Source organism: Prionailurus viverrinus, chromosome C1, assembly GCF_022837055.1.
Source record: "Prionailurus viverrinus isolate Anna chromosome C1, UM_Priviv_1.0, whole genome shotgun sequence".
Lineage (NCBI taxonomy): Eukaryota > Metazoa > Chordata > Mammalia > Carnivora > Felidae > Prionailurus > Prionailurus viverrinus.
The window spans coordinates 58,438,602-58,449,237 of record NC_062568.1 but is presented as its reverse complement, the minus strand read 5'-3'; positions in this window follow the sequence as shown (position 1 = coordinate 58,449,237).

Sequence of the window (10,636 nt, the reverse complement as noted above, 5' to 3'; positions counted from 1 at the left end):
AAAGATAGGGATGCAGTATCTGTTGCCCAAGTTTTCATCAATCTCAGATTTTCTTTTGAAATGAAATAACGTTCTTCATATATTTTAAATTTTTATCAGCATCACAGACTATAACTCCAGTATGCTGGTTTGGTCACTATGTTATTTCTATTTAGCAATTCAGTCTTTGTAGAGAGAGGCATGGGTAGCAGGCAGAGAGAAAGAGAGAGAGAGAGAATCCCAAGCAGCCTCCACTGTCAGCGCAGAACCTGATGCTGGGCTTGATCTCAAGACTATGAGATTATGACCTGAGCTGAAATCAAGACTCAGACGCTTAACTGACTGAGCCACCCAGACACCCTGTCATTTTTATTTTTTAATTGAAGTTAACTTGATACTGTGTTGCATTAGTTTCAAGTGTACAACATAGTGGACAAATTTATATGTCACATATTTATAAATCAGGCTGTGCTCACCACAAGTGTAACTCCCAACTGTCCCCATGCAAGGCTTTTACAACACTGTTGACTATATTCCCTATACTAAGTATAGGGAATATATATAGTCCCTTGTGACTCATCCTTGTGACTTACTCATTCCATAACTAGAAGCCTGTATCTCCCACTCCTCTTCATCCATTTTCCCTTCCCCACCATGCCCCCATGGCAACCATGAGTTTGTTCTCTATATTTATGGGATATTAAAGGGTCTGTTTCTGCTTTGTTTTATTTTTCAAATTCCACATGTAAGTGAAATCATATGGTATATGTCTTTCTTTATCTGACTTATTTCACTTAGCATAATACCCTCTAGGTCCATCCATGTTGTTGCAAATGGTAAGCTCTCATTCTCTTTTTTATGGCTGAGTGATATTACAGTATATGTACACATCACGTCTTTTTTTTTTTTAATGTTTATTATTTATTTTTGAGCGAGAAACAGAGTGCAAGCAGGGCAGAGGCAGAGAGAGCCCAACACGGGGCTTGAACCCATGAACCATGAGATCATGACCTGAGCCGAAGTCGGACGCTTATCCAACTGAGCCACCCAGGTGCCCCAATGTCTTCTTTGTCCATTCATCTGTTGGTGGATACTTAGGTTGCTTCCATATCTTGGCTATTATAAATAATGCTTCAATAAACATAGGGGTGCATATATCTTTTCAAATAATGTTATTGTTTTCTTTGGGTAAATACTCAGTAAGTGGAATGAATTACTGGATCATATAGTATTTATATTTTTCTTTTTAAAATAAACCTCCATACTGTTTTCCATGGTGGCTGTACCAGTTTCTATTCCCACCAGCAGTGCATGTGTGTTCTTTTTTCCCCACATCCTCACCAACACTTACTATTTCATGCCTTTCTGTTACTAGCCATTCTGACAGGTGTAAGGTAGTATTTGCTTATAGTTTTGATTTGCATTTCCCTGATTAGTGATGTTCAGCATCTTTTCATGTGTCTCTTAGCCATCTGTATGTCTTCTTTGGAAAAATGTCTCTTCAGGTCCTCTACCCATTTTTTTTTTCTGCCCATTTTTTAAAAATTAGATTGTTTCTTTGGTGTTGAATTGTGTAAGTTATTTATATATGTTGGAAATTAACCCCTTATTAGATATATCATTTGCAAGTATCTTCTCCCATTCAGTAGGTTGCCTTTTTGTTTTGTTGATGGTTCTCTTTGCTGTGCAAAAGCTTTTTATTTCTGTGTAGTCCTAGTAGTTTATTTTAGCTTTTGTTTCCTTTGCCTGAGGAGATATATCCAGAAAAATGTTGTGAAGGCCTATGTCAAAGCAATTCCTGCCTGACCTTTCTTCTAGGAGTTTTATGGTTTCAAGTCTCACATTTAGGTCTTTAATCCATTTTGAATTTTTTTTGTGTGTGTATGGTATAAAAAAGTGGTCTGGTGTATTATTTTGCATGTAGCTGCCCAATTTTCCCAGCACCATTTATTAAAGAGACTATGGTGTTTTCTCCATTGTATGATTTTTGCTCTTTTATTGAAGATTAATTGGGAACATAATTGTATGTTTATTTCTGGACTCCATTCTGTTCCACTGATCTATATGTCTGTTTTTGTACCAGTACCATTTGATTATTATAGTTCTGTGGTAGATCTTGAAATCTGGGATTGTGATACTTCCAGCTTTGTTCTTTCTCAAGATTAGCAATGCAGACTTGAGTGATACAATATATAATAGTCTGAATACTCAGCATTTATGAGACTTTCATATGAGGATATTAGCAAAACATCTACTGCACTGAAAGTTGTGTAGTTCTATGCTGATTTCTAGGCTCTCATGTTCTAGGTATAAATTTCCATTATGTAATAATAGCAAAATTGTCTTTTCATTATGGAGGGCACCAGAAATAGAGATTTTTCAATATAATTTAATGGGAAAAATTGGTACCATCTATTTTTTTCTAGGTTGAAAAAGTAAATCTTTGCTTTAAATTAATAAGTTAGATTATGTCTAAGCACATTTACTTGTAAGTAATTGAGTAAAGAAATGAAATGAGATTATCTAGGATATTTAGAGCTCCCAGGGGCTTGGCAGAAGCAAATCTAAATTCCCTCAAAAGGAAATTAATATCCTAAATATGGTACCTAGACTCTAAGGTGGCCTCCCATGATCCCTGTATCCCAGTAGTCCTTGTGTGTGTGTGTGTGTGTGTGTGTGTGTGTGTGTGTCTTTGTGCAGGAGGTGATCTATGATTTGCTTCTAATCAGTGGAATACCACAAAAATGATGCAATGTGTGTGATAATGTGGCATGATGATATTATATCAGATTGTGATGCCCATCTTGTTAAGAAATTCTCCCCTTTGGGGGCGCCTGGGTGGCGCAGTCGGTTAAGCGTCCGACTTCAGCCAGGTCACGATCTCGCGGTCCGTGAGTTCGAGCCCCGCGTGGGGCTCTGGGCTGATGGCTCGGAGCCTGGAGCCTGTTTCCGGTTCTGTGTCTCCCTCTCTCTCTGCCCCTCCCCCGTTCATGCTCTGTCTCTCTCTGTCCCAAAAATAAATAAAAAAACGTTGAAAAAAAAAAAAAAAAAGAAATTCTCCCCTTTGATTTAAAATTTTTTTTTTTCAACGTTTATTTATTTTTGGGACAGAGAGAGACAGAGCATGAACGGGGGAGGGGCAGAGAGAGAGGGAGACACAGAATTGGAAACAGGCTGCAGGCTCCGAGCCATCAGCCCAGAGCCCGACGCAGGGCTTGAACTCACGGACCGCGAGATCGTGACCTGGCTGAAGTCGGATGCTTAACCGACTGCGCCACCCAGGCGCCCCTCCCCTTTGATTTTAAAGAAGCAAGCTGCCATGTTGTGAACAGGACATCAGAGAGGGCCACCTGGCAAGCAATTGACGGTGGCCTCTAGCCAAGAGCAAGAAGTAAGCCCCTGGTCCAGTAGTCTGCAGGGAACTGCATGATGCAATTATGTGAGCTTGGAAGTGGATCCTTTCCTAATGGAACCTCAGCTGAGATCACAGGTCAGGGTGACACCTTGATTTGGTTTTGTGAGACCCTGGAACAGAGCATTTTGTGGAGCTGTTTGGACTCATGACCCATAGAACGTATGAGATAATATATTTTTTTTAAGATGTTAAATTTGTGGTAATACTGTTATGCGGTCATAGAAAATTAATACAGTAGGCCTCAAAATAAATCTGTAAATAGTTTTGCAAGTACCTTATGGGGTATACAATGAAAAGTAGTCATACCAAAAGACAAGAACGAACACCAGCAGAAGCTTCCATTTAAACATATCTGCAGGGCCTCTAGATGTTAGAATTTTCACACACAAACTATAGAGTGTTTTGGCAAAGAATTAAAAATTACACAATATGGAAATACTAGAACTGAAAATTACTATGACTGAAGTTAGAGTCTTGGTGGATGAATTGACAACAGAACCGGCATATCTGAAGAGAGAATTAGTGAACAAGCACAAGTTAGAAGAAAATACCCAGAATGGTGCAGAGAGAGACAAAACAATGAGAATACAGAAGAGAAGTTAAGAGATATGGAAGATAAATAAGGTCTAACCTAGGAAATTGGTGTCCTAGAAAGAGAGGAGAAAGAAAATGAAATATGCAGTATTTTAAGAGATAATGATGGAGAACTTAAAAAAATTTTTGAAAAGATAATGATGGAGAACTTTACAAAGTTGATAAGCAACATCAAATTAAATTAAAAAGTATTTATGAACCCCAAACAGGATAAATAAAAGGAAAAACCACATGGAATCACATTGTAAAACTACTGACAATCAAAGATGGAAAAAGCATAAAATGATCAGAGAAAAAAATTGACATTGAACGGAGCAACAATCAAACTAATAGCTGGCATTATTTCTTTCTTAAATGTTTGATACAATTCAAAATCGAAGCCATCCAGGCCTGGAGTTTTCTTTGTTGGCAGATTTTTGACTACTAATCCAGTTTTTTTAATAGATAGAGGACTATTCAGCTTCTATAGTTTTTTTTGAGTAAACTTTGGTAGTTTGTTGACTGTATCTATTGCTTCATAGCAAATTACCTCAAAATTTAACAGCTTAAAAATAAGCATTATCTCAGTTTCTCTGGGTCAGGAATTCAGGAGCACTCAACTGGGTTGTTGAGGATCTTTAATGGGTCAAGATGTTGGCTAAGGTTGTAGTCAGGGAAGTTGGACTAAGACTGTAGGATCTGCTTGCAAGATGGCTTTTGGCAGGAGGCTGCAGTTCCTCGCTGCTTGTTATCAGGAAGTCTCAATTTATTACTGGTTGCTGGCAAGAGGCCTCAATTTCCAACCACTTGGGCCTTTCCAAAGAGCTGCTTGAGTGTCCTAAAGACATGGTTTCCTGCCAAGTGAGTGACCCAAGAGAGAGGGCAGAAAGGAAACCACAATGCCTTTTTTGACCTAGTCTGAGAAATCAAACACCATCACTTCTACCTTATTCTATGTATTAAAACAAAACACTAAGTTAAGCGCACACTCAAAGGGAGGGGGATCAGACTCCACCTTTGAAGGTGGAGTTAAAGAATGTTTGATATACTTTAAAACCACCATAATGTCTCTCAATGACTTTGTCCATTTCATGTAAGTTGTGAAATTTAGGGACATACAGTATTTCATAATATTCCGTTATTGGCCCTTTAGAACACATGTGTATCTACTGTCTAGATTTTACCATTAACCTTTTACTCTGCTTGTTTTATCACATATCCATCCCTCTATCTAGCCATCTTTTTTTTTTTTTAATTTTGCCTTTTTAACATAAACACTGTTCTTCCCCCTTTGATTTTTTGTTCCCCAGTGTATCAAACCTGTGCTATCTGGATCTGATTGGAACTCAAACTATACTCACTAGATGCCAGTGGCATCTCTCCCAACAACTTGTGATACCCAAAATGTGTCTAAACATTGCCAAATATCTCCTGAGGAATTAAATAATTCTTGTTAGAGAACTACTTACTTTATGCTTAAGAGGCAGTATCTTTTATTTGTGGAGCAAGTGAGGATATAGCAATTGTACATACTAAATATTGTTACTCTTATTATGTTTATTTATTTTTGTAATTTTGTAAATTTTTATTTATTTTGAGAGAGTGTAGGGGAGGTGCAAAGAGAGAGAGAGAGAGAGAGAGAGGGAAGGGAGACAGAGAATCTGAAGCAGGCTCTGAGCTGTCAGCCTAGAACTGACACAGGGCTTGAACTGTGAGATCATGACCTGAGCTGAAGTTGGACACTTAACCAACTGAGCCATCCAGGCTCCCCAGAAACAAAATATTAATATAGGTATTTCCTAACACAGAAATTCTTAGAAATGCCCAATGTTTATGGAAAATGTTACTTGGGGGGCGCCTGGGTGGTGCAGTCGGTTAAGCGTCCGACTTCAGCCAGGTCACGATCTCGCAGTCCGTGAGTTCGAGCCCCGCATCAGGCTCTGGGCTGATGGCTCAGAGCCTGGAGCCTGTTTCGGATTCTGTGTCTCCCTCTCTCTCTGCCCCTCCCCCGTTCATGCTCTGTCTCTCTCTGTCCCAAAAATGAATAAACGTTGAAAAAAAAAAATTAAAAAAAAAAAAAAAGAAAATGTTACTTGGTAAAAAAAATTAGTTTGTCTTATGTATTTAAATAAGATTTCAGGGGCGCCTGGGTGGCGCAGTCGGTTAAGGGTCCGACTTCAGCCAGGTCACGATCTCGCCGTCCGTGAGTTCGAGCCCTGTGTCAGGCTCTGGGCTGATGGCTCAGAGCCTGGAGCCTGTTTCTGATTCTGTGTCTCCCTCTCTCTCTCTGCCCCTCCCCCGTTCATGCTCTGTCTCTCTCTGTCCCAAAAATAAATAAAAATGTTGAAAAAAAATTTTTTAAATAAGATTTCATTTGTGTATCTAAAAAACTAGTAAATAATATTTATAATTAAACTAAATATTATTTACCTCATAAGATTTTTATAATCAGTGCAAAATGGAAAATTTGCTCATTCACATATTTTTTCTACCACTCTAGTCATTTTCCGGATTGCGTTACATACCAAAACCACAATGCATTTCACAACCTGGTCCAAACAATATTTTATTATCCTCAGTTCAATATGAAAGATATTCTTTCAGATATCCATGAACAACTTAGCCCTCTCACACTTAAATCCAGAAAATGCTATTACACAATTTTGGAGGCTAAAAATACTTCATTCAACAAAAATTATTTTGGCACTTACTGTGTGCAAACAAAAACCTGTGGAAGTATAGGTTAAATTTCTTACAAAATAAGACACCCTTCCACAAATTTACAATTTGATTGAAAAGGTGGGACATATACATATATAATTCATAATACCAAAGTATGATTCATAAAGCAACTTAATAGTCAGCATAAACTAAAAGTACTTAGGTCAAGGAAGGACTAACTGACCATGTAGCACTTTGTTTTGCACTCATTGGCTAATTCTGATGTAAAAAAAGCTTTATGAAAGAGGTAGTGTGATCCACACCTTAAAAAATGGAAAGGAGGTGCGCCTGGCTGGCTCAATCTGTAGAGCATGAGACTCTTGATCTTCAGGGTCATGAGTTCGAGCCCCACGTTGGGCATAGTGATTACTTTTTAAAAATCAAACGAGGGCACCTGGGTGGCTCAGTCAGTTAAGCGTCCAACTTCGGCTCAGCTTATGATCTGGTTTGTGAGTTTGAACCCCACATCTGGCTCTGTGCTGACAGCTCAGAGCCTGGATCCTGCTTCAAATTCTGTGTCTCCTCTCTCTCTCTCTCTCTGCCTTTCCCCCGCTCATGCTCTGTCTCTCTCTCAAAAATAAGTAAACATTAAAAAAAAATTTTAAAGTGAAACCTTTCAGACCATGCTGCAGGAGGACAGTGTCTACAGAATAAGTCATTTATGGAATTTCCTAAAGAACTATGGGCCCTTGAGCAAGTTTTTAAACAAAATTCTGGAAGTCTTCCTTTTAATCCATTCATGTTTTCATTTATACAACAAATATTTATTGAGCATGTGTTACATGCAGACATTGTTCCAGGATTACAGAAACGAACTGGAGATAGAACTATGAACAAAACAGGCAAAAATCAGTGCTTTTCTGGAGCTTATATTCTAGTGGGAGAAATCACACAATAATCTGATAAATAAGCAAATAAATATAATATGTAGTATATGGTAATAGGTACTATGGATTAAAATAAAGCAGATAAGGGGAATAAGGAATAGCACGTGGAATAGGGAGACAATTTTATTTTTTTTATTTTTTTTTCAACGTTTATTTATTTTTGGGACAGAGAGAGACAGAGCATGAACGGGGGAGGGGCAGAGAGAGAGGGAGGCACAGAATCGGAAACAGGCTCCAGGCTCTGAGCCATCAGCCCAGAGCCCGACGCTTGGCTCGAACCCGCGGACCACAAGATCGTGACCTGGCTGAAGTCGGACGCTTAACCGACTGCGCCACCCAGGCGCCCCGGGACACAATTTTAAATAGATTGGTAGAAGAAGGCCTCACTGGGAAGTTGATATTTGAGTAAAAACCTGATGGAAGTGAGCAAGCAGGTCACATGGTGGTAACTGGGAAAAGCAGTTGTAGGCAAAAGAAATAGCTACTAGTGAGGCCCTGAAGCAATGATGTTCCTAGTGAAGGCAGAAGGCACAGCTGGGCATGGGGGGCCAGGAGGCCGGTATAAGTAATTAGGCTTTTACTAAATGAGACAGAGAGTCTTTGGAGAGCTTTATCTCTGATTTATGTAGGAGTATCAGTCTGTCTTGGTTTACTTGAGCCAATACTCTTACTTTTTTTTTTTTTTTTTTGGTTATAAGAATTGGGTTTCTGTTGCTTGTAATTGAAAATTTTTCTAGTTTATTTTTCTGTCTTGTGTTAATTGTATCTGGAATTTAGCTTTAACTGTGGCACCCAAAAACATATTCCCAATAAGCTGCTATCTTGTAAGTGACCCTCTCCCACACAGTAGTAGACTAGTTCCTGTTTTGAAGTGAGACCAGTGGTCTTTCATAAGTTTTTTGCACAAGTACCCCCCCAAACCACTGAAAAACTATACTCACTTCCACATTTTCAGGTTGATATTGAAAAGTTTTCATCATAAGCTTAAATATTTGCCAAAGTTGTCATTTCTAACATATTGTAAAGAATGACTTTTTTTAATGTTATTTTTTATTTTTGAGACAGAGAGAGACAGAGCATGAACAGGGGAGGGGCAGAGAGAGAGGGAGGCACAGAATCGGAAATGGGCTCCAGGCTCTGCGCTGTCAGCGCAGAGCCAACGCAGGGCTCGAACTCATGGACCTCGAGATCATGACCTGAACCAAAGTCAGACGCTTAACCGACTGAGCCACCCAGGCACCCCAAGAATGACTTTAAAAAAAAAAAAAGATTTTATTTTTATGTAATCTCTACAACCAACATGGGGCTCAGATCCACAACCCGAGATCAAGTCTCATGCTGTACCTACTAAGCCAGCCAGGCGCCCCAAGAATGACTTTTTAATAGGTGATTACATAACTTTTAAATCTATTTAATAAACACTGCCTATATTAATTTGAAATTTACCATCATTCATTTAAAAATACATAAACAGAGGCCCCTGGGAGGCTCAGTCGATTAAGAGTCTGACTTCAGCTCAGGTCATGATCTCATGGTTCATTGGTTCGAGTCCCACATTGGGCTCTGGGCTGATAGCTCAGAGCCTGGAGCCTGCCTCGGATTCTGTGTCTCCCTCTCTCTCTGCACCTCCCCGACTCACGCTCTGACTCTGTCTCTCAAAAATAAATAAACATTAAAACATTTTTTTAATTTAAAAATACATAAATAAGTTCTTTAATAGTGAAAATTTGTTTTCTTTTTCTTTTTAAATCTGAGTATAGTTGACACACAATGTTGCGTTAGTTTCAGGTGTACAGCATAGTGATTGGACAGGTTTATACAAATGTATACATTATGCTATGCTCACCACAAATGTAGCTACCATCTGTCACCACACAACCCTATTACAATACCATTGACTGTATTCCCTGTACCTTTTATTCAACAGTGGGAAATTTTTAATCGCATTCTTTTTTTCTTCTTGAGGCCATATTTCTGTTCCACTTTCCCCAGAAAAATGTTGTCCTACTGAAAATAAAGGCAGTCCTCATTTTACACAGTGGTGCAGGACCTAAAAATGCGCCAGATTACCGGGCAAAGTAATATTAATAATTAGTGGGAAAAATTTTAATTGTGACCTTAAAACATTCTTTTGTAAGAACATGAAAAACTGTTTTACTGTCAGTTACAAATATATAGGAAAATGAAAAACATAGTAAGATCAGTATTTACTTCGTACAGTGCAATTAGAAATATTGAGAATTAAAGTATTTCTTTGTAGAAAATATTATCTTGAGTAGTTTCAACAGTTCTTGCTTTCTTTTGTCATATAACTTAGAATACAGAGAGACCATCTTTCTATGCCCTAGTGAATTGTCATACTTTTTTCTAAGTTTGGATCAGTTTCCAACATTTTATCCTTTGCCTTGTCAGCATTGTGAAGAATCTCCACGAGTTCCTGTAATATGAAGTTTTTTGCCAGCATCACTTCTTCTGGGACATCCTCATTCCTTTTGTCAACAACCGCTTTCCTCACTTAAGTCCCTAAGTTTGCCTGCAGCAATTTCCACGGACTGTATATCTAGACTCTCTCGGATGGTGGCAGTGTTAACATACCCTTGGTCAGCTGTTTCTTCTAGTACTTCATTATGTTCTATTCAAATTTCACGTGTGGCATTATCCTTTTCAACTATTTGCTGAGTTTTCATTTTTATTAGCCAATGTCCTCTTTCAGTGATCTATTTTTGTAAAATAATACATTTGTCACTGGCAGATAACGAGGTAAAACAACCACAGGCTTTGCCGTCTGTGTGTCTTTGCTGCTTGAACTGAATAACAGATGCACAGTGACCAATCACCAACGACTTTGAAAGAAGAAATATGATTGGTCACTGATAATGATGCTCATCTGTTATTCATGTAGTGACTTGTAGATTGAGGAGCTGGGGGCGAAATTTGTATTTTGTGCAGTTACAGTTAATATACCATAGTGATTGAAATTTGAACCCTGTTTAGGGGATTGGTGTTATTTAAGCATGGTAAGTGAAATTCATGCATGTTGGGTCCATTCAAATAAAGAATT